The sequence below is a fragment of the Sciurus carolinensis genome, chromosome 16 (genome assembly GCF_902686445.1).
Source record: "Sciurus carolinensis chromosome 16, mSciCar1.2, whole genome shotgun sequence".
Taxonomy (NCBI): Eukaryota; Metazoa; Chordata; class Mammalia; order Rodentia; family Sciuridae; genus Sciurus; species Sciurus carolinensis.
In genome coordinates, this window is record NC_062228.1 from 811,249 (window position 1) to 834,723 (window position 23,475).

The 23,475-nt window shown below is 62.5% G+C and overlaps 1 protein-coding gene across 6 annotated transcripts in view; it reads left to right on the forward strand.

The window, feature by feature from the left end:
- Cbfa2t3 (CBFA2/RUNX1 partner transcriptional co-repressor 3) overlaps positions 1 to 23,475 on the forward strand; it is a 70,586-nt gene that overhangs the window by 5,952 nt on the left and 41,159 nt on the right. For 2 of the 6 annotated variants that reach the window (XM_047529158.1, XM_047529161.1), the window contains exon 1: positions 16,414 to 16,753. The exons of 3 other annotated variants lie outside the window; for them this stretch is intronic. The gene's annotated coding sequence lies outside the window, so the exon portion shown is untranslated. One more of the 6 variants, XM_047529163.1, reaches the window with a different exon arrangement.

Below are 23,475 nucleotides of genomic sequence, written 5' to 3' on the forward strand. Positions count from 1 at the left end.
GCTTCCTCCTTGCCTCCCAAATCAGGGTGCGTTTTGAGTGCCTGGAAAGCCCCAGCTTCACAGACCCTGGAGAGGGAGTGGGGTGGGGGCGGGAGACCCTTGCAGCTGTGCTCAGCCCGCCCCTCACTCCAGTCCTTGGCCTGAGTGCACCTGAGTCCCAGCACCAGCTGGGCCCAGCCAGGGCACAGACGTCTGCAATGGCATTTCCTTAGACTCCTCAGAAATGAGTCCCCTCCTCCCCTCAGGGCTTTCCCACTGCGGGTCCTAAGGTTTCCACACACCTACACACACTCCGTGTGCACAGGACAATCCTCCTCCAGCCCCAAGACCCCGCAGCTCAGCAAGTCAGCCCAGAGAGGCTGCACTGTGCATGTGGTACAGCACGGGCCAAGGGCCCTCCTCCCCATGACAGTATGTCCTCCTGCCCTACTCGCTAGCTAACACCTCCACCACGCCAGGCACCGAGCTCACACCTCCACCACGCCAGGCACCGAGCTCACACCTCCTCCACGCCAGGCACAGAACTCCACCTCCTCCACGCCAGGCACCGAGCTCACACCTCCTCCACGCCAGGCAACGAGCTCACACCTCCTCCACGCCAGGCACCGAGCTCACACCTCCTCCACGCAGGCACAGAACTCCACCTCCTCCACGCCAGGCACCGAGCTCACACCTCATCCACGCAGGCACAGAACTCCACCTCCTCCATGCCAGGCACCGAGCTCACACCTCCTCCACGCAGGCACCGAGCTCACACCTCCTCCACGCAGGCACCGAGCTCACACCTCCTCCACGCCAGGCACCGAGCTCACACCTCCTCCACGCCAGGCACAGAACTCCACCTCCTCCACGCCAGGCACCGAGCTCACACCTCCTCCACGCCAGGCACAGAACTCCACCTCCTCCACGCCAGGCACCGAGCTCACACCTCCTCCACGCCAGGCACCGAGCTCACACCTCCTCCACGCCAGGCACAGAACTCCACCTCCTCCACGCCAGGCACCGAGCTCACACCTCCTCCACGCCAGGCACTGAGCTCACACCTCCTCCACGCAGGCACAGAACTCCACCTCCTCCACGCCAGGCACAGAACTCCACCTCCTCCACTCCAGGCACCGAGCTCACACCTCCACCACGCCAGGCACCGAGCTCACACCTCCTCCACGCAGGCACAGAACTCCACCTCCTCCACGCCAGGCACAGAACTCCACCTCCTCCACGCCAGGCACCGAGCTCACACCTCCTCCACGCCAGGCACTGAGCTCACACCTCCTCCACGCCAGGCACCGAGCTCACACCTCCACCACGCCAGGCACCGAGCTCACACCTCCTCCACGCCAGGCAACGAGCTCACACCTCCTCCACGCCAGGCAACGAGCTCACACCTCCTCCATGCCAGGCACAGAACTCCACCTCCTCCACGCCAGGCACCGAGCTCACACCTCCTCCACGCCAGGCACCGAGCTCACACCTCCTCCACGCCAGGCACCGAGCTCACACCTCCTCCACGCCAGGCACCGAGCTCACACCTCATCCACGCCAGGCACAGAACTCCACCTCCTCCACGCCAGGCACCGAGCTCACACCTCATCCACGCAGGCACAGAACTCCACCTCCTCCATGCCAGGCACCGAGCTCACACCTCCTCCACGCAGGCACCGAGCTCACACCTCCTCCACGCCAGGCACAGAACTCCACCTCCTCCACGCCAGGCACAGAACTCCACCTCCTCCACGCCAGGCACCGAGCTCACACCTCCTCCACGCCAGGCACAGAACTCCACCTCCTCCACGCCAGGCACAGAACTCCACCTCCTCCACGCCAGGCACCGAGCTCACACCTCCTCCACGCCAGGCACTGAGCTCACATCTCCTCCACACAGGCACCGAGCTCACACCTCCACCACGCCAGGCACTGAGCTCACACCTCCTCCACACCAGGCACTGAGCTCACATCTCCTCCACGCCAGGCACAGAACTCCACCTCCTCCACGCCAGGCACTGAGCTCACACCTCCTCCACGCAGGCACAGAACTCCACCTCCTCCATGCCAGGCACCGAGCTCACACCTCCTCCACGCCAGGCACGGAGCTCACACCTCCTCCACCCCAGGCACCGAGCTCACACCTCCTTCATGCCAGGCACAGTACTCACGCCTCCTCCATGCCAGGCACGGAGCTCACACCTCCTCCATACCAGGCACAGAACTTCTCCTGTGCCCAGCCCTCCCCATACCCAGCAGCTGCTAGGTCCTATGGCCCCTCAGCTGGGATTTCTCATCTTTGTTCAGGGGCTACCCCCATCAGGGGTCCCCTTGGGATTCCCCACCCAGAGCAGTACAGCCAGGTGCAGGAGGTGAGAGGCAACTTCCTGTCAAAGCTGAGAGTGCCAGGTGCTTCCTCCCTCCAGGAGACAGCTGGCCCCAGACCTACAAGGCCACCCTCCACCACTCTGCCTGTGCACCTGCAGTCCACCCTGTCCTACACTGAGGCCTGTGTCCCCCATGTAAGGCAAGAGGTTCCCAGGGGCTACTCAGGCAACTGGTCCCAAGTCAGCCATGATGACCTGTACAGCACATGGGATTGCAACGTCCTCTGCGGAACAGGCAAGCGGAACATCTGAGTACAGTTGAGACTGAATATGGTGGTGGGCTCAGCAGGACATATGACCTGCAGCTCCATCTTGCTTCCCCCCCACAGGGCACTGGCTGGCACCTGTCAGGCAGTACCCACCAAATCCCCATTGGACATGCCACTCTGAGGGGTTCCTGAGTCCACGGGAGCCTGATAGGAGGGGTAGCTCTGGTGTCTGCCCTGGTTAGTGATGTACTTAGCAGTTATGTCTCGGGAGCCTCTGGGGTGTGACTCGGATGGTGGAAAGTCCTGGAATTGTGCAGGTCAGTGAGCACATGGCCTCCTGGGAAAGTCCACTGTACTCGGAGTGACTGGTGGGAATCGCCTGGCCCCCCTTGAAGGCAGAAAGAAGAGGCAGGGCTGCCTCCTCTGGTTGTGTAGGTGGCCCGAGGGGAATTCTGCACCTGCCCGTGCTCCTAGGCTCCCTCTGCCCTGTTTTGGCCCAAGACCGGGGGGCTCATGGGTGGGTCAGGAGGAGGGACCAGTCAGACACTCTCCTCAGTGTCTACTCAGGAGGCCCAGTGCTCTGTAGAGCGTTCTAGATCTCTGTTTGCATGCTCCCTAAAGATTTTTTGATGAACCAAAGCCTCACTTTGATGTGCAATCTCATGAAATGGCCTCACTCAGCTTGGTCACATGAAGACCTGGGGATGCTTCTTTTTTGGTGGATAATGGTGGCCCAGTGCACACTAGAGAAGTTCCCAACGGTGAGAGCAAACCACAGTCTCACCACTGGTTCGTGAGGACAAGTCTGAGTACCCACAGAGACATGTGGGACACGACCAGGTCACACAGGCAGTATCTGGGGCCTCTGGTGTCCTTCTGCACCCATGGGGCCCTGGCAATGGTGCCCAGTGGGCTACTTCACAGCATCTGAACACCATTATTTCGACAGTCACAGAGGGTGTTTTCTAGCATCCCGCGTAGTTCACCCATACTCAGCATTGATTGGCATGAAGGCCTCGAAGCTGAAGACTTGGCTCACCACTTTCCTGGAAAACATTGCCTTGAAAACTATTGGCAGAGCTGGTCCTCACTGGAAATCAGCCCACCAAGAAGGATGTTTGTCAGCTCTTAACTCAAATGAGCATGTTATTAAGTGCCCCAAGTATGTCATGTTGAATTCCAACTCTAATATAAATGGATGGATTGGAAGATGGATGGACAATGGATGGTAGATGGATTGATGGACCAACGGATGGATGATGGTTGGGTGGATGGATGGTAGATGATGGATGGTGGATGATGGATGGATGGATGGATGGCTGGGTGGGTGGATGATGGGTTGTTATGGTTTGTGTATGAGATGTTCCTCCGAAAGCTCCTGTGTTAACACAGGAAAGTTCAGAGGTAAAGTGATTGGACAGTGACAGCTCTAACCTGATCAGCCCATCCCAGTTTAAATGCCTGGGTGACAACAGGAGGCAGGCGAGTGTGGCTAGAGAGGGTGAGTCACTGAGGGTGTGTCCTGGGAGGCACATCGTCCCTATTGCCGCTCCCCCATCCTCTGCCTCCCGGTGCGACGCGCCGAGGGAAGCAGCTTCCCGGGCCGCGCTCTTCCAGCACGGCGCTCTACCTCATCTTGGACCCAGAGCACGGAGCTGGCGGTCTGTGGACTGAGACTCTGTCCTGTGAGCCAAGATACACTTCTCTTCCTCTAAGTTGTTCTTTTCTGGTATTTTGATCACAGTAATGCAAAATCTGACAAAAACATGGATGGATGGGTGGATGGGTGGGTGGGTGAGTGGGAAAGGGTGAAGTAAGAAGGCAGGGAGGCAGGACGGAAAGTTCAGAGCATACTTTTCAAAAGGTTAAAAATGTCTTCTATACAAATACACAATAAGCTGGGTCAAAGATGTGCTTCAGCTGTTGGTGGGGAGTGGCCAGGCGCAGAGGAACGGGGGGCGGGTCAGGAAGGACAGTGCAGGAGGAGTCCTGGCCCGCGTGCCTGGACAGGCCACCCTGTCCACTCTGTGTGCGTCTTGGCCGCCTTGGGCCCTGTGCTGCCCCTGCTGGCCTGGCGTTTGCTGGTCACGTCAGTGCCAGCACGTAGCGGGTGCTCAAGAAGAGCCACCTGGGTGAGAGGCCCGCGGCAGACAGCGGCTGAGGCTCGCTGCCTCCCTGCCTTCCTGACGCCCCCAGGGTGGGGGTGGGAGCCGCGCCACACAGCAGCCCGGCCTCAACTTCACAGATGCCCAGAACAAGAAGACCCACAGGACCGAGGGCGGGTCAGAGACCGCCGGGCAGAGGGTCTGCACTTGCCTGAAAGGGTAGTGAGGATGGCATACAACCCGCCACGGTTCAAGGGCCCTTAGGTGGTTGACGTGGAGAGTCCACGTTCTCTTCATTTTACCACATTTTTTAAAACTTAATTTTCTTAAAAAAGCACGGTGGATGAGCCTCACCCCAGGCCCAAGGCTCTGCTGGCCAGGGCAGGCCTGTCCACAGAGGGTGGACCTCTCTGCGACAGGGTCCCTGCTGCCCCGGGCTGCACCCCTCCCTCCCTCCCTCCTGGGCCTGTGCCCACCACCCTCCACCTCCCACTCCTGCCCACAGCTGCTTACCTGCTCAGAGCCTGCAGCTACCACCCCATCCCCCTGGCTCTGGGATCCGCAGGAAGGGGCTCTGGGCTATATTGCTCTCTGCTCACCTGACCTCCTCACCCAAGGCCCCTCTGCACACCTGCACCAGTGAAGCAAAGGAGTCATGGGCAGAGCCTGGGACCCCTCCCCAAGCCTACCGTGGAAGGCAGCACCTGTGTGGAGGCTGCACAGAGCTCCCGGGACCCACCTCCCGCCTCAACCCCAGGTGAAGCTGGTGAAGGAGCATCACTGGGAGGGTCAGAGTGGACGCGGCAGGAAGGCGCACCCTTCAGAACACCCTCCAGCAGTCGCCCTCCAGAACACGGTGCCGGAGAGCTCCTTCTGTCTTTTTAGTCCTTGCAAATGGGCTCTAGGTGACAGGGCCCCACCGACAGCCCTGGGGTGTGTCCCAGGACCCCCGCCCCTCTTTCAGGTCAGAGCACTTTTCCTGCTGAGCAAGGGTGAGGCCTCGGTGTGGCAGCAAAGCAAAAAGAAGCCCCCTCGCCCCACGAGGCAGGGTTGGAGGTCTCAGCATCTGTGGGACCAGCCTCTCCTCCTGATCCAGTCAGAACTCCGTGAAAGTGTCAGGGAAAGAGTCGTCAGAACGCCACAGCACAGCGTCCAGCTACATGAAGGCCATGACTGACTTCCCGCAGGCCTCCTGTCCTTGGACACCCTGAATGGCTCTGTGCTGGGTGCTGAGTCACACTGCACACGAGTCTCCCTGTCCTCCAGGCAGGTTGAAGGAAGCTGGAGGGACGGCAGCTCAGGAGGAAAGCTAGGGGTGACCACAGGACACAGAGTCAGCGCTCTGTCCCCCCATGCTCGCGGCTAGCCCTCAGGCCAGCTGCAGACCCTTTGGGTTCTGCTACTTCAGCCACAGACAGGACCACAGCTAAAGTCGCATCTCAGAGGAACGAGTATTTTTAGTGTAAGTATATCCCCAGGGTTGGCTGAGACATACTCACACTAAAAATCACTCATTGCTGATGTGAAATTCAAACTTCACAAGCGGCCTATTTTCACCTTCTGTGCCTGGCGACTCTGTCCTGGAAAGTGGGCCTAGAGACACTGCTGACCCTTCATCTGCCCCGGGAGCACCAGGAGCCGGGCCTCAGCCCCGCTGCCGGACGCAGGGACGTCACCTCTGCTCCACCCGGCTCCCCGGCAGAACCGGCAGTGTGCTTAGGCCCAGCCTCCCCCCGGGCCATCCCCTGCCCCAGCGCAAGTTCCCCTTTCCTCCCAGGAGCAGTTCCCCATCCAAAGAGACCTCAGCCCTCAGCTTCTCCCCGGGAGTTTCAGACTCTGAGCTATTTCAGGTCTCCCCCAGCCACACCCAGGGCCCCTCACCCACCTCCTGGCCTCGCTGCCTTTGCACGGGGCAGTGGGAGGGGCTCCTGTGCCCCCACCTCCTCTGCCACAGAAGGGGGTCCCGGGCTGCCTGCTCTGCCTGCGCTGCTCTGCCCTGGCCTTAGGCGGCTTCAGGGACTGCGCGCGCTGGGTTTGGAGCCCTGAGTCCAGCAGCCGTGGCCACTAACCCCTCTCCAAGCGTTCCCACCACCCCTAAGAAGACCACCCCTAGAGCAGTTGGGCCCCCATGCCAGCTCCTGCTTCCACTACCCCGCGCTGCCTCTGGTTTGCCTGGTCTGAGCGTGTTTCAGGACAGGAGTTGCAGGTGGACCCTCCGTTCTGGCTTGCGTCACAGGCTCATGCTGTCCAGGTTCACGGTGACATGGCCTGGGTCACGCAGACTTCATTCCTCCCGTAACTCGCATTTGATTCTGTGGACTGTCCAGGGAGAGAATGGCAAATGGCCAGGGCAGCTGGGGTCTGGACTTTGGGGTGGGCCGTGCAGTGTGGCCAGGCTCTGTACTTAGGGCCGGACTGAGGCCGGAATGGCACTCCGGGGAGGGGACGCAGACCTGCAGGAGACCGGGGCTCTGCCAGGCACTGCGGCCTCTGGGTTGTTGTGGGGCTGGCCTGGACAGGCCCAGAGGCAGGGCTGCAGCTCAGGGAAGTCAGTAGGTGAGGACACCGGAGGCCAGCGGGGCCAGGGCCCTGGACTCCCTCAGGCAGGGAGGCCCCACTTTACCCCTCATTCTCCCTGGGGCTCCTGGCAGGATCAGCGATGGGTGACCCTTCTGTGGACACTTCTGGGTCCAGCCTCTTGCTGTGGGTGGCTGCAGATTGGAGATAGGTGGGTCCCGCCACCCTGTCATGGGATCACGTGACCCCAGACAACACAACCTGGGCCTCAGTGTCCCTTGCTGCGACGTGGGGACAGTTACCGTCCATACCCCATAGAACTGAATGGGGCCATGTCCTTCCATCTCCATGCTTGGGTGGGCACAGGACCAGCTGCCCTGGTCTCCGGGTCAAGGGAGAGCTATGGCCACGGAACAGGAGGCAGCACGAAGGCCCCCAGCCCCAGGCAGGAGCCCTGCTTATGGGGGCTGCCAGGATGGGGGTCTTCATCCTCCACTACGCTTGTGAGCTGTGCCCAACCCCCAGGTTTCTACCTGGAAGTTCTGACTGGTCCAGGGGCCGGGACCAGGCGGGCCTCCCTGACTCTCTCACTGCTGGCCACAGTCTCCATTCCAAATTCCAGGGGTTAGGAAATTGTGTGGCCCGGCTTGGCTGTGGCTGGGGGACCATGTGGTCAGCCTTAGAAGGGGCCATCCTGGTGGGGGTCGCCTACCTTTGACAGTGGATGGAAGGCCTGTGTGTTGGTGGCAGGGCAGGGGTCCTCAGAGGAGGGGCTGGAGGTCCTGGGGCAGGAATTCTGTGGGGGGCACCTGGACATGGCCACCCAGGAAGGTCTGTGGTACAGCCAGTCCTCCAACTGGCCCTGCCTGGCCACGCCCATTCTGTGGCTGGGTAGGGGGCTGTCTGCCTCCAGACGGGGGCTGGGCAGCAGCTCTCAAGGAGCAGCTGGGCCCGTCCACCTGCTGCACTGCACACAAGGACACCGGGCAGGACCCAACACAGGGGCTCCAGAGGCCGAGTGAAGCTGGTCTGGCCAGGGAGGGCAGCGGGCCCCTCGGGGAGCCTGGACATCATGATGGAGACGCCAGGTGTCGGCAGGAAAGCCAGCGCGGTTCGTTTTCCCAGGAGTGAACTGTGACTTTGACAGACAGAAACCAGCCCTGGCGCAAAGAGCAAGGCAGACCCTCTGCCCGCCCAGGAACACACGAGGAGGGCGTGCCCCTCTGCTGGATGCTCCCTGCTGCCCAGCTCAGCCCAGCCCAGCTGTTCTCAGGGTCCGCCTGCCCCCTGGGTCCTGCTCCATGCGTCCCCAGGCCTGCAGCTGGACCGTGTGGATGGACACTGCAGCCCTGGTCACTTCTCCTCTTGTTGGTGGCTGCTGTTGTTAGCCTCAGCGCTGGCTGGGTGCCTGACCCCCAGGCAGCATGAGGTCAAAGGGCAGAGATCGGGGGACGGGGCATAGCCAGGCAGGGTACCTGCCTGCTATGTGACCTTGAGAAGGGGCCCAGGGCCTCCAGGGCCGCCCCAAGGCTCGGCCACTCTTTGAGATCTGGTGTCCAGGAAGGGAAGGGAGAGGGAGCGGGTGTCCTGCAGGCACAGGCAGCCCCTCACTCTGCAGGAGACACCCCAGAGACCTTGCTTCCGGTTCCTTCCAACCTCGGGGGTCACATGGCCATTGCAGCTGCAGGGCGTCCTGGGAAAGGGAGGACAGGCTGGCGGGCAGAGCCTGCCCCTTTCCCTTGAGCATGTCCCTCAGTCCATTGGGTCTTCTTGGCGTGAAGAGGCCTGTAGGGAACCCAGCTGCTCAGGCTGCCGACAACCCACAGGATCTGGGGAACCAGGCAGCCTGGGGACCGGACCCCGTGCCCTGTCTCTGAGGTCCAGTTTACCCTTCGTACAGTCGAGCGCCAGGTTTTCTGGGCCCTCCTGCCCCAGGCAGCGCCTCTGATCCCCCTTCCTTCTGTTTCCTGAGGCCCAGGTCCTGCACGGAGCCTGCTGGGCACGCTGAGGACAGATGGGGGGGCAGGGACTGAGCAGGACCCAGGCAGCCGGGGGGAGGGGCGGCCCCATCAGAGCCTGGCCGCTGCCCCATCTTCCTTCGAGGTGGAGCTGGGGGTGGGGATGACTGAATGATGGGTCACCACTGCTCCCTCAGTGACCCGCCCTGCAGAGCCCCGTAGAGGACCAGGCGTTCTCACCCGGGCCCCGGGGCAGGAAGCCCTCGCTGCAGCGTCGGGGGCGCCGCATGTTTGTTTGGAGAGAGGCTGAAGCTCGTGTGCTGGGCAGCGCAGGGAAGCCCTCCCCAGGGCAGGCGGCTGGGCAGAGAGACTGGCCAGGAGGGTGTGCTGAGAATGCTCTGGGCAGGGTACACCTGTGGGCAGGGCCGGCAGGGCTCCGGGGCCAGGAAGCGCGAGAGCTGGGAGCTCCTGGGGAAGGAGCTCTGACCACTCCGGTCTTGAGAAGCTGCTGCAGGAGACGGGCGGGAGAGCGGCAGCTGGCCCTCCCAGGCCGGCTCTGTGATCACCAAGGCCCCACAGAGCTGGAGCCCGGAGCTCAGCATCCGGCCTGCCCAGGTCTCTGGCCGGCCAACAGCGCCTCCGCCTTTGCAAGGCAGGCATGGGCAGGCCTCTTCTGGAATGGGGTCTCGATGCTCCTGGGCACTCACTCCCCACAGGGCCTTGGACCAGGCTGTCTGTCAGGACACAGAGGTTCCAAATGACAGAACCCAGCAGGAGCCGGGCGGGCAGGGCGGGACCGTGCCCACAAGCAGCAGGACACCCCGGCTCGGCTCACCCTGCTGCTGTGCCGCCCTGGGACTGCCGCCCACGCAGAGCGAAGGAAAGGCTCTTCCCTCTCGGGAGCTCAAAACACCCCGTAGGTGCGGGCGGGCGGGGAGGCGGAGGGGCACCTGGAGGAGCAGCAGAGGAGCCGCTGGCCCTGGAGCGGGGAGGTGGTGCCCTCTGCGTCCTCCTGTGCAGGGAGGACTGCCTGTTCACCTGCTCTGACTTCTGCCGTTCAGGTCTTGGTGCCGCGTGCATGTGGCCGGGCCTCCCAGTGTCCCAGCCTCCCCTGGGCTCCTGGGATCCGGGCTTGTTCCACCCACTAGCAGGTCTGTGCTGTTCCTGAGGCACCCGGCCACCTTCCTCATCAACACACATTATGCAGACGCTGTTTCCCTAATACTTTCAGGGGTTTGATTTCTCATTGTATTCTTTAACCCAAGTGGACATTTTCCCCAAAGGAAGTGAGGAACACAGGCCGTATTTGTCCAAAGTGGGCTCTCGTCCTGCGCCACCTCCAGGAGGGTGCGTGCTTCTCCGGGGACCTGGGCACCCCGGATCCTGTCCACGCTCCCTTTCCTGTGTGCACTGGCAGATTCTCTAGATGCTGGTCAATCCCCACTGCTTGGGTTCGGCCTGGTTCCCATCTGAAGTCCAACAAAGGCAAGCAAGAACTTGAACTTTTCTTTGGGCCACATTACAAATGTGTGAGCAAGTGGGTGCACACATCTGTCATTCCAGAGGCTCTGGAGGCTGAGGCAGGAGGATCGCAAGGTAGAGGTCAGCCTCCACAACTAACAAGAGCAAACAGACTCGTGAGCCCACGGCTCTCCAGTCCCCTGTTCACAGAGCTGTGGTAACTTTCCTCCAGCCAGAGAAAACCGTGATGGAAAGAGAGAAGGACTGAGGGAATGTGGCCCAGGGAGGAGGAGCTGCTCAGACTGCAGAACCAGCCTGGATCAGGGCAGAGCAGGAGCAGAGAGCCGGACACGTGGCCATGCGGCCCCTCAGCCTCCCTCCACAGTCCCCGCCTGCCAGCTGCCCATGCTCTCCCTTCACCTAGCAAGAGTCCAAACACGTGGCTGCACCTTCAAGCAGAGGTGCTGCTGGGTGGGAAGGCTCCCAGGTTAGCAGCGCAGCCTGGGTGGGCCTCCAGACACTCCTGACTCCTGGGTCAACATGCCGTGGACCTCTCCTGGTGCATGGGCTGTGACCCACTGCAAGGCTCTCGATGACCATCCCACTGCCCAGGAGGAGTGCCCAGCGAGCACCCTGCAGGCTGCAGAGGCTCCCGGCTCCCTCCCTTCCTCTTCTCGGGAGCTCTATTTCCAACAGAAACTTAATTTGGGGGACAAAGCTCAGAGGTAGAGAGCGTACCTAGTGTGCACAGGGCCTCAGTCTCAATCCCCAGCACCACAAACCCAAAAACAATCAAAACTTATGTTGAATGATTCCCGAAATGGATTGTGGGTTCTCATCGTTTTTACCGGTTGTATACCGTAGAGACAATCCACTCCAGAAGTTGAATCTCGGTTGTAACAGTTTGAATCTCAGCGTTCCAATTTTTTACTTACAGAGTTTTTCATGGTGGAGGGTAGAGGATTCCAAAGACTTTCCAATACGGAAGCGATTGGGATGAGGTCCTACTGGTGTTGTGGACTTGTGCATTAAGGGAGAAGAGGAGCTGTGTAAGATTTCCGATGCTAAAGAAGGGTTGGTTAACGCATGCTTTTGGAACTGTTCATTTCCTTGTTTACATAAGTTGTTTATAATGTCATTGATATCCATATTTCTGCTGGATTTTTTAAGTTAATAGATTTGAATTTTTAGAGCATGTGTAGTCAGCTTTTCATTGCTGTAACAAAATACCTGAGACAGACAACTTAGCAGAGGAAAGGTCTGTTTTGGTCAGTGGTTTCAGAGGTTTCAGTCCACGCTCAGCTGGCTCCATTGCTTGGGGCCCGAGGACAGGCGGAGGGGTGCGGTGGAGGAAGACTGTTCAGCTCAAGGCAGCTGGCAGCAGATGGGGGAAGGGGCCAGGGTGAGGCTGACCCCTTCAGGACACAGCCCAGTGGCCCAGCTCTTCCGGTCAGGCCACAGCCCTTCAAGGTCCTACCACCTGCCACCACACAGGGAACCACGCCACCAACACAGGAGGAGCCTTTGGGGGCGTTTGTGTCCAACTATGACAGAGCAGTTTCAGGTTGACACAAAAGTGAGCAGAAATAGGGTTCTGGGACCCCAGCGCCCCTTAGAGCTGCAGGGCATTTGCTAAGACTGAGGAGCTGATGCTGCTACCTGGTCATCACCCAAGCCCACAGCTCACCGGGCTTCGCCTCTGAGGGGCTCGTTCTGTGGATGTGGGCAAACCCCACAAGCGTCCATCCTGCAGGATCCAACAGGTAACCCACCACCCTCACAACCCCGAGTTCCGCCGGTGCACACCACGCCAGCCCCTGGCAGCCCCACAGGACTGTGCCTGCCTTCTGCAGCGCCACAGCTGGGGATGAGGCAGTGGCCCTTCAGAGGGGCCCTTCGCACCAGGCTCCGGGCCTCCTGGTCCAGACAGCCCGCTCCTCGTCCCGGGTGGGTGGACCCCAGGCTGTTTATGCACCTGTGGAAGGATGGCCCTGTTGCCTCCTGCTTTGAGGGATTGTGAATAAAGCTCCTCTCAACCCTTCCCAGCAGGGGTTTGTGTAGCCTGTTTGTAGCTCACTTGGGAAAGGCAGTCACAGGGACGGCACCTGTGATCCCAGGAACTCGGGAGGCTGAGGCAGGAGGATCACAAGTCAAGGCCAGCCTCAGCAACTTAGCAAGGCCCTGTCTCAAAATAAAATAAAAAGGGTTGGGGTGTGGCTCAGTGGTTAAGCACCCCTGGGTTCAACCCCAGTACCGCTAAATAAATAATAAACAAAACTGTGGGCAGCACTAAGGAGCGGGAGCAGGGGTTGTCCTGTGTGTCAGTGGTGAAGGTCCCCAAGCCTTCTGCACAGCCTCGGGCAGTGCAGGAGTGCCCTGCTCACAGCCTCTGGTGCTGTGGCGTGGGGTGCTCAGTGGTGATGGGCAGCTGCTTCAGTCCATCCCCAGGTGCACCTGGGCCCGCCTGCCCGCCGGCCCACTCCCGGCTGCTCCTAGACAGGCGCCTGCTCAGAGCGTCTCTGTGTGAACTTCCTGCTTGCTGCTGGGGTGTCCGGTGCTGTGGACGGCAGCTCTTCATCAGCTGTCTACAAGCCTCTCCCCAGTCCTGCCTTGTCTTTTCCCATAAGTGTCCTCTGCAGAGCAGAAGTTTTACATTTTAGTAAAGTTGGGCCTATCAAACTTCTCCTTCATAGATCTTGCATTCGATATTACTCTTAGAACTGAATGAAAATCCAGATGTTTCAGGAGCCAGTCCACATAGTTTTAAGCAGATAATGGTGCCCGTCCAGCAGCCACGTGATCCCCAGACCCGTGAGTCGCCCATTTACGTACAAGTATCCACACTTCGAATATGTCAGGTTCTATACTCTTGGCAGCTTCTGTTGAACTTCTGTTGAAGATTTTTAGATGGAACAGAAGGACGTTTGTGGCAGTCCACAGTAGTTCAGAAGCCTTTTCAGGACACAGTGGGTGATAGCTGGAACTCCTGGACCCAGCTGGCCTGGTGGGACCCCGGCTCGGAGCAAGGCCACCTGTGACATGCAAGGCCCCAAGCTCCCTGGGCTCAGCGTCCCATAAGGCTCACAGGGCTGGGGCCATGGAGGCATGTGGGACATGGCGGCTGGCACTGGGTGCCTGCACTTGGCAGGGCTGCCCAGCAGGAGGCTTACCGGGTGTCAGAAGAAAGCCCTCTGCTGCAGCAGAGGCAGCACAGTAGGCTGGATTCCCTCTGTGCAGAAACCTGCGCTGGCACCTTGGACGCTGAGGGAGTCAGACAGGGGTGCTGCCGCTGGGGAGGGGTCAGCAGGGCAGAAGCAACTCAAGTGTGGCTGGAGGGGCTGGAGGCCTGAGAGTGGCCTCAGAGGACCCCCCACTGCAGGGGACCTGGCCTGACACAGCTTGCACACGGCCCTGGGCAAGGCAAGGTCCCTCTCAGGCCTCCCCAGGGATGGGACTTAAGGTGGGGGTGAGCTGGCCTTCCCTGGGGAAGTCTCAGTGCCACAGCAGGGAGTAGCTCCTCTCATGTGCGTTGAGCTCCTGGCTCCATAGACACTGGACCCGGGGGGGGGGACCCAGTGTCCAGCTCTCATGGTGCTGCCTGGGTGCTGCCTGGTTGGTCAGGCTGCATACACCTCTCGGGCTTGGGTGGACCCTCCGCTCCAACACGAGCCGCAGTGCCTAGGGCTGCTGACACAGCCACCCAACAAGATGCAGGGAGGCCCAGTGCGGGACAGGCTCAGCCTCTCCACCCAGGAAAAGGGCCCAGTGGCCATGGGAAGCACAGAGCTCCTGCCCAGCACAGCAGCTGCTGTAAGACCCATCGTGAGCATGATGTGGCCAGACTGGGCTGCCCACTCAGCACAAAAGGAAGCCCAGCCTCCACCGTCCCATCCCTGCCCACTGGTCAGTTCTCAGGTGGGCACCAGGGAACCTCTCAGGACAGACGCAGTGCCTGCAGGGTGGGCTCACATGGCAGAGTCCCTCCTCCATGTCTGGGCATCAGTCAGTCATCCAATGGTTGTGAGCCTGCTGCTTCATTCAGGGACACTGCACGACCGTTTAACAGAAGATCCACAGAACTGAGGCAGCGATGTGCCCAGCCCTGAGCCACACGTGAAGGGCCAAGGCCAGCCGGTTCTGGCTTCTAGCCCCAGGAGGATCGGAGGTCATCCCGCTCCCACCGACACAGAGCTCACTGATGCGTTTGCGAGTCAGGCCATCCAGCCCATTTCTTGCATTCTAACATCTCTGAAATCAGGAGGCATTTGGGGGTGAGAATGGCAGGGTGCTCTCCTTTCTTGGTGGCACACATCTCAAAGTCACAGTCCTTGGAGCCGGAGGAGGCAGGGAGCTGGTGTCAACAAACTTGGGCATAATGTCTGCAGCCTTGCTGCACACCCGGCATTTACAGATCCACACGACCGAGTGCAGTGGGCTCAGGACCCGACACAGTTCCCAAGAACAGGACGAGGCCCCTGGGCAAACACCAGAGAGGCACAATCTGAAAACCTGGGCAAACTACATGCCAGATGTTTCTTGATGACCGACGACTTCAGACCACAGACAGGTGGTGGGACTGGGGTGGCCGGTGGACAGGGGCTCCCCAGTCTGTTTCAGTTCACTTTCCTCTGCATCTCAGGAGGCACAGCCACATCCCAAGAGGGACTGGGGAGGAGAGAAACAGGCCAGTGCAGCAAACCTGGAAGGAGAGGGACTTTTTTTTGGCACATTGTTGGCTTTATACTTAGCAATTGGAGACCTTGAGTCTTCACATGCAGATTTATGCCAAATGAGATGCAAATCAAGGCTCTGCTGCTCTGAAGTTCTGGCCCCTTCTGTCTCCAAGACAGTGACCCTAGAACCCATGCTTGTCTCTAAGAAACAGTGTGTGAGCCAGGGTGGGAGAAAAAGGAAAGGCGCCAAGTTTACTAACATGTACCAAACAGGCAAGCGCATCAGTATGTCACCCGGCCCTCCAGGAAAGGAGCAAGGCGAGAGGGTGCTTCAGATGAAGGGAAGAGAGGGAAGAGGAAAAAGTGGGACGCGGAGCCGCCAGGGCAGCGGGTTTGGGGACCTTCTGCAGGCTGACATTAAAATGAATGGCATGCAAACGAATGCAAAGCATATGAGAACGCCCGGCCCGGGACAGCGGGTTGGGGGCGCTGGATGTGCTCCCTTCCCGCAGGTCGCCGGTCGCCGCGGGGACCGAGGCCGAGCGCGCAGCAGGGGAAGCGCGCTCCCTGCCGGACGACCGCGGAGGTGGCCCCGGGCCCCCGCCGCCCCGTGGAGCGCGCGCGGGGGGCGCGGCGGCCAGAGGAGGGGCGCCCGGCGCTCGCCTCCCGCCCGGGCGCAGACACCGCGCCTGCCGGGGCTGCGAGGCCGGGGGTCGCTGACTGCTCCGAGGTGGGTGTGCGCGGCGGCGCGCTCGGCCCGCCCGCCCTCCCAGGGCGCGGCCTGCGGAGCGGGCGGGGACCGCGCGGCGAGGAGCCCGCCCGCACGGACCACGGGGCCCCGCGCGGCCCACTCCCGTACCCGCGCCCCGCAGGATGGCGCGCCCGCTCTCGCCCGCACGGCCCCGCGCTCCGTGCGGCCCCGGCGTCCGGTGCCCGGCCCGCCACCCCGGGGCGAGGCGCGAGCGGCTCCCGGCGTGGGGCAGCTCCCTCTCCCGCGCCGGCCGCGTACCGGGCCGGGCGCCTCTCCCGCGCCGGCGCCCCGGGGCGGAGCGAGCGCGATGGGCGCCGGGCGGGAGGCAGGTGGCGCAGCGGCGGCGGCGGGGCGCAGGAGGCGGGGGCGGAGCGCGCGGGGCGGGGGCCGCGGGGCCCCGTGAGACGCGCGGGCGGGCGCGCGGCAGCCGAGCAGAGGCGCGGCGGCTGGACGCGGCGGCCGCGAGGCCAGACCGCCCGGGCGGCGTGCGCGCTTTGTTCCCGCGCGGGCTGCCGAGCCCAGAGGCATGGCCCAAGCGGCCGCCCAGCGCGCCCGGGCCCCGCCGCGCGCCTGAGCCCGGCGCGGCGCGAGAGGACGGCGGGCCGATCGCCCCCAAGTTACGGAGGTGGGGACGGAGTCCGAAGGCAAAGCCTCTTCGGGAGCCGGGTGGCGAGGGAGCGACCACCCGCCGCGCGCTGGACCTCGGGACCGTAAGTGCCGCGTCCCCCCGCCTGCCTCCACTGTCACCGGCTCGGCCGCGCTGTCGTCCCGGGTCTGCACCGCAGCCGCACGGAGCGCACGGGCCGCCCCCGCCCCCACTTTACAAAGTTGGTGCCCGCGGCAGGGTGGAGCCAGCTCAGCGCCCACCCATTTGGGCGAGTGCATCCCCCAGGTGAGCTGAGAGCCCGACCCTCCGGGGGTGTGGTTAAACTTAAGGTGCGAGCTGTGCGCACCGTGCGGAGTCCCGCGACTCCTCATGGACTGCCTGGGTTTCCTGACAAAGCTCGGCAGCACAGAGGACAGGGGAGGCAGCGGGGGACTCTAGGAAAGACTGGGTGGCCTGGCCGGGGAGGAGGGGCTTCCAGCTCGCTCTAGCTCCTCCCCCTCTTGTTTTGGTCCCTGAGGTGCCACCAGGCCAGGGTTGCTCCGTGGGGGACTAGGTGTGCCTGCTCCTCCTTGGGGAGGGTGCCCTGCCCTGTTCCCTGGGTCCTGATGTTCCAGGTGCCTGGGTCAGCCCTGGGGCGATGGTGCTCACAGCCTTTGGGAGCCATCCATCTGTGTGTAGGGCAGGCCTGGAGCCAGGCTGTGGGAACAGTGGGGAGGGAGGTGTGAGCCCAAGAGGAGGGACAGATGGCTGGAAATTCAGCCCCAGTCGGTAAGGTGGAGCAGAAGGCAGCCAGGCTGGTGGCACCCGGCTCCCAGCAGCGTGCGTGCAGACACGGCTCTGAACTCGGCGTGTTCTGGGTGGCCCGGTGGCCCACAGACCCGCAAGCATACAGCCCCCTGTGCTGCCCCACAGCAACACTGTATCCCCCACCGAGTGGGCCAAGGCCCACAGGAGGAAGTAGCTCCAAGGGAAGAAAATCTTGTGCGCCTGTTTGTGGGTTAGTCTGAGTGGCTCTCAGGCCGTTCCTTGGACCCCGTGGCCAGGGTGTCGCTTCGCCGTGCCTGACTGGGCGTGTGTTTCCTCCGTGGGCCCAGAAACAGGAGATTCCCAGGGTGGCCACTCAGGACGGGGTTGAGTGGAGACAAAGGGCTGGTGGTTCCACGCCTTGGCATTGCCCCTGCAAGTTGCCGGTCCAGGTCTGAGAAGCTCCTTGAGACCGAGCCTCTGCCTCCTCCCAGACCTCCTGGGTGAGGCTGGGCGTGAGAACTGCCTCCCCTGCCCAGGTTGCAAGGCCCCCGGCACCCGTTTCCTGTTGGGGAGGGGGCAGCAAGGCCCTGTGGATGGTCCCTGGGCACACGCATGGAGGCTGCGCTGGGAGCACCAGGCTGTGCTGGCCAGTGGAAGCGGGAAACGTGGCTGGCCTGGGCAGGCGGGTGCCGGTGGCTGGGAGCTGCTGGCAGGCGGCCTGCCCTGAGCATCCTGCCACAGAGCCATGCTGTCGGGACCACTTTGCTGGGCCGAGACCATTCCTGTGCCCTGAGGGAAAGGCTGAAAGAAAGAAGCAGAGCCGGAGGGTCGCAGGCAGGGAGACGGTCACATTAGGACCAGTTTTCTGGCAGAATCTACCTCGCAGGGGAGGCACCAGGATCTCTGTGATTGGGGGAGAGGGAGGGTCATGTGAGCGGTTCCTGGCACTGGGGCCTCTTACTACCCGCGTGCAAAGCCAGGGCTGGCGAGTGGAGGTTGTCCCCGGGCCTCCCCCACACCCTCTGGGGCTGCGCCACCTCAGGGTCCTGATCTCTCCTCCTGTCACCGGGTTATCCACATAATTGAGTTACCACCTCCAGGAAATCTCTGATGCGGCTCCACATATTTTCTTTTCTGCATGACTGGAAGAAATTAATTTTCCTTCCTACGCAAGGATCTGAAGATGCCGGAGGGCTGGGTCACTAATCCGCAGGATCCAAGCCAGCGGGGTTGCCACCGTGGAGGGCCGGACTTGGCGCTGCCGCCTCCTCTGGGGCAGGTCAGGAGGGCAAGACATTTCCCCGCCAGCTTCTGAAATGGACTCGGGCGCCCAACTGGCCTCCTCCTCCCCTGCTGCCCCGCAGGCGGGTTGCGTTTGGGGTTTCTGATCATCCAGCCCCCGTGCAGGAGGCAGCAGCGGGGTGGTTGGATTAAAGGGCCCTCAGTTTCCTCCATGGGAGGGGCGGAGAGCTTCAGTGTTTGTGTTGCACTGATGTGTGTGCACATGTGGGTGTGTTCGGGATCCCGTGTGGGACTGGGGCGCAGTGGGTGCCCCGGCGCGGGAACCGGAGTTGCCCGAGCTCCTGGAGCTCACTGGCCTGCCTGTCCTGTCACTACTCCCGACTCTGTGCTCTGCCTGCAGCTGCCGTCCAGGTCTGATGACCACTGTGAGGGAGGTGGCGCGTGCTCTCCCTCAGATGTCCAGAGTCACGGGGGAGTCTGACCACGGCCCAGCCCTCCTCGAGCTGGCCTCCTTTGCCTGGGCCTGGTGGTCCTCTCCACAGAGCCCCTGAGCGCACCTGCGAGTTCTGTGGGACTGGGGTTGATGACAGGTGCAGGAGGCCTCCCTCAGGCAGGCAGGCAGGCACAGCTGTCACGGACACCAGGTCCATCTGGGGTTGGCCCCCGGGCAGCTTGCCTCGACCTCTGCCCTGTCTGGGTCATGCAGGCCCAATGCCGTTCCCACCCCAGGGTTCTGGCCCCCTGAGGTTCTGGCTGCCCCTTTGCTGGTGCCCACCTGGCAATGGTGGGGAGAAGGGATTCGGACGGTCCAGGAGCCCAGGCCCTGTCTGCACTGAGTCTGCTGCGGCTGCTGACCGCACAGAGCAGGCCTCGGAGTGTGTGCCCGTTCCTCGTTCCCTGGGCAGATGTTGATTGAACAGCTCCTCCGCGCTGGGCCAGGGGCTGGACAGTGGTGCCGACGAGGTCCGTGGGGCTCACTGGGAGCCTGGGCTGCCCCGGCTAGGCGCTGCCCTGCTTTGCAGTCCTGCCGTCCCTGCAGGTGGCTGCTGTGGGTCACCCTTCCCGCCCCATAAGACTCAGAGCTCCAGGCCCAGTGGCGTGACCGGTGGGCTCCCCACAGTGCTATCCCGTGCACCAGAGACTGGGTGCCCCTAGAGCTTCCAACCCGGAGGCCAGCTCAGGGCTGGCAGGGCACTGGGCTTGGGGGAGCCCCTGGTGGCTTCTGCGTGCACCCTTGGCTAAGACCCGTCCACGGTGGGGAGGGGACTGGATAGGGAAGACTGTGATTGATGGGAGCCAGCAGGGCAGCTGTGGCAGTTCAGAGGGGCTGGGGCTCTCTTCCTCCAGGGTGCTGGGTCTGGTTCAGGCCAGTGGACCCCACGCTGTTATTCTAGGAAAACAAACCTGGCTCTTGGTCTCCCCAGAAGCTGCTTGTGTCTGTGACCGACACCCCAAATCTTCTCCTGGGGTTTGCACCCCCGACTCTCCTGGGCATTGAGAAGACCTGTTTTTGCTTGCGGCTGCCCTGGCGGGATGCCCGAGGGAAGCCAGCTGCGTGGTGGGCCAGGGCAGGGCTGGGAGGCATGTGCCCTGACCACATTGGCTACCTTCCCAAGCGGGCAAGGGCAAGCAAGGGCCATGGTGCTACCCCAGGGTGGAAGCCCCTGCCCAGGGGGCAGCGAGCCCTGGGCCTTCAGCTCAGAGCCCCAGCCTGCCCTGGCCTGGGTGGGGCCTGCTCCTGAGGCAGAAAAACAGAAGTGGGGACTTCTGCCTTTTGTGACTGGTGCGGCCTCCCAGGGAGCCAGCTGTCCCTGGGGGGAAAGCAGAGGATCTCAGCCTGCTGGGGAAGGGTGTGCGGAGGCCGAGGCGCCAGCCAGCCTCAGAGCCCTGCACTGCCATGTGGGCCCTCAGCCCCCCAACCCTGATTGTCCCCGGGGCACGAGCTGCTCAGACCCTCCCTGTGGCCCTCGGGGCTGGAGCCTGGTGGACGTGGTGGGACTTGGAGGATGTCCGGCTCAGGCACTCTTCTGTTTACTGAGCACAGAACAGTTCACACAGGAGGCAGCAGGTGGGACAGGAGGAGGCCACCAGGGGAGACGCTCCCGGACGCTCCTGGGGCAAGTTGGGAGGGCCCTCGTGTGCCCACCTAGCCTGGCAACAGGGGGGACTCACGAGGCCCCCCTGGAGCACTCAGGGGACCCGGGGAGAAACCAGCCAGCAGAGGACACTAGGTCCCATCTCACAGGTGGGGAGGAAGGGTGGAGACACCCCCCTGGACCAGGCCAGAGGCAGCCCAGCCCCCTGTCCAGTTGGGAGTCCCTGCCCTGTCCCGAGAAAATGGGAGGAAGGGGCAGCACTCCAGTGTCTCTGAGCCCCGCCTGGACTCGAATCCACTCCCCACAGCTCTGTGGCCTTCAGCAAGTCGCTTACAAACAGTGCACACAGTCTCAAGGGCGCCTCTCCCTGCCGGTGGTGATGAAGCGTGGTGGGTAGTGCAGCCTGTTGTCCTCTCAGGGACACCAGCACCACCTCGGGGCTTGTGGGTGGGCGTGGGCCTCAGGTGGCTGCACCCCTGTCCCCTGCCCCACTGGCCCCCCGCTGGATGCTCAGCCCGCTCCTGCGACCTCCTTGCAGAGCAGGGTGAGCAGAGAGAGGGCTCGTCCTCCGGCACTGCACGGCCGGGCCTTCCCCACTCTCGCAGGCCCCGGGCTGTGTGTGCAGTGCCCTGCCTGAGCGCAGAGGAACCCAGGCTGGGCAGAGTGCCCCCAGAGCCACACCAGGGTCCAGCAACTGAAGTGCTGTGGCCTGCCCCTTCCCTGCACCCCACCCCAGCATGCTGCAGCCTTGGCCCACCTGGACACTCCTGCCCAGATGTCTGTCCACTCCTGCACCAGGCAGGCAGGGAACGGGCAGACCTGACCCCTCTGACCTGGGGCCTCGTCTGTCACACCTCGAGACTTGGAGCTGGCTTTTGTTCCACTGCCCTTTCCTGGTGCCCGGGACTGGACATCTGGACTGAGGCCCTGCAAGTGCCCCGCTGGCCTGTGCGTCTTGACCCTGTCTCCTCCTCCCTCCTGGGACCCGAGGTAGCCAGGGCAGGTTGGGTGTGAGGGAGAGTCAGGAGCTCTGAGGACTGACCTCTCCTGGCCAGTGCCTACTTTGCTGCTTTCACGCGCCCAAGTGACTTCTCAGGGACACTCTGTGTTCTGCACCGTGACCTCTCCCAAGAGCCACTTGCCGGCATGGGCCTCAGCAGCCCCCCAGGCTGGGGGACACAGCTCTGCCCTCGAGGGGCCAGGGCCGCCTGCACCATTCTGGAGGTCTAGCAGCCACCCTGAAAAAGAGAAAAGAGCTGAGCATGGAGGCCACACCTGCGATCCCAGCAGGTCTGGAGGCTGAGGCAGGAGGATCACAAGTTCGAGGCCAGCCTCAGCAACTTAGTGAGGCCCTAAGCAACTCCACCAGACCCTGTGTCAAAATAAAAAGGGTTGGGGATGTGGCTCAGTGGTTAAGCACCCTGGGTTCAATCCACAGGACCTAAATAAACAGGAAGAAAATGAGGAAAGAGGCCAGCAGATTAAGTTGTGTGGTGCATGTTAGTTAATCCAGGATTCAAACCAAGCTCAGCTGGAGAGGCAGCAGCCTTTTCCTCCTGGGGGTGTTTTCCGTCCTGGACTCCTGAGCTCTAAGACATCTATCTCCCTGCCTGGGCTCTGCAGCTCCACAGCCCTGTGTCACCTCACTGGAGAGCGCAGGGCGAAGGAAGCAGGGATCCCTCCCAATGACCACAGTGTGTGAAGTGACCACCCCTGAGGATGCCAGCGTGAGGTGCCCAGACCTGTCGGGACCGGGCCCCCCAGGTGCCCAGCAGGGCAGGCAACAGGAGGTGGGCCAGGCAGGGGCAGTGATGAGGCCAGGAGTCAGGGCTACAGGGTCAGGTAGGACCCTGGCCTTGGTCCCAAGTCATGGCATCCAAGGAGCCCCGTGTGGCCAGGCTGCACCTTGAGAGGGTCCCTGGGCAGACGGGGCCAAGAGGAGGTCCTGCAGCCTGGCACAGGCAGGCTGGGCGCCGAGGGTGACCACGTTGGTGGTGTGCACTCCTCAGGACCCGGTCGGTCCCTGGACACCTGGTGCCCAGCAGACAGTTTTCTGCCTGGACTGCTCGGAGGAGAGTGGGGCGTCCTGCGGGTCCTGGGAAGTGTTCCTGTCTCCCGGGATGAGGGCCTGCTGAGCGACACCGGGCAGGGTCTCTGCAGGGCCTCAGGCGGCTCTGGTGCAGGCCTGGGCACCCAGGAGCCGGCCTTCTCCACGGCGTGCGCCTGGGGTCTGCCCACGTGTGGCCATGTCCACCTTCCCCTCTGTGGCCGGCAGTGTCCCACTGTGTGCACAGGCCGCACTGCTGAGGGACACCGGTTCTTCCTGCCTCCGAGGCTGTGACATCTGGCAGTGTCTGACAGGATGCCCTGCCTCTCCCAGACCCTCTGTCTCGCAGTCCCTGGGTCCCTGGGTCTGGCTTGTCCATGGCTTTGCGATGAATCAGAGGGCTGGAGCCTCCTGGTCCTCCTTGGGCCTGAAGGACAGCCCCTGCCGCCCCTTCACGGGTGACAGTCTGTGGCGGGCATGGCTGCCCTCGCGGGTGCTTGGGGGAGCCGTTTGAACAGCGTGGCTCTCCTGCCCCCTGGGGTCATGGGACCTCCCAGCACCTGGCCTTCCTGGCCACCCTGGCCCCGGCCCTTTCTGCCTGGGAGCCAGAGAGGTCCCCTGAGAGGCTGGTCGGGGGTGACCCCGGGAGGAGCTGGAGCAGCTTCCGGCCCCACGACTCCTGTCCTGCCTCCC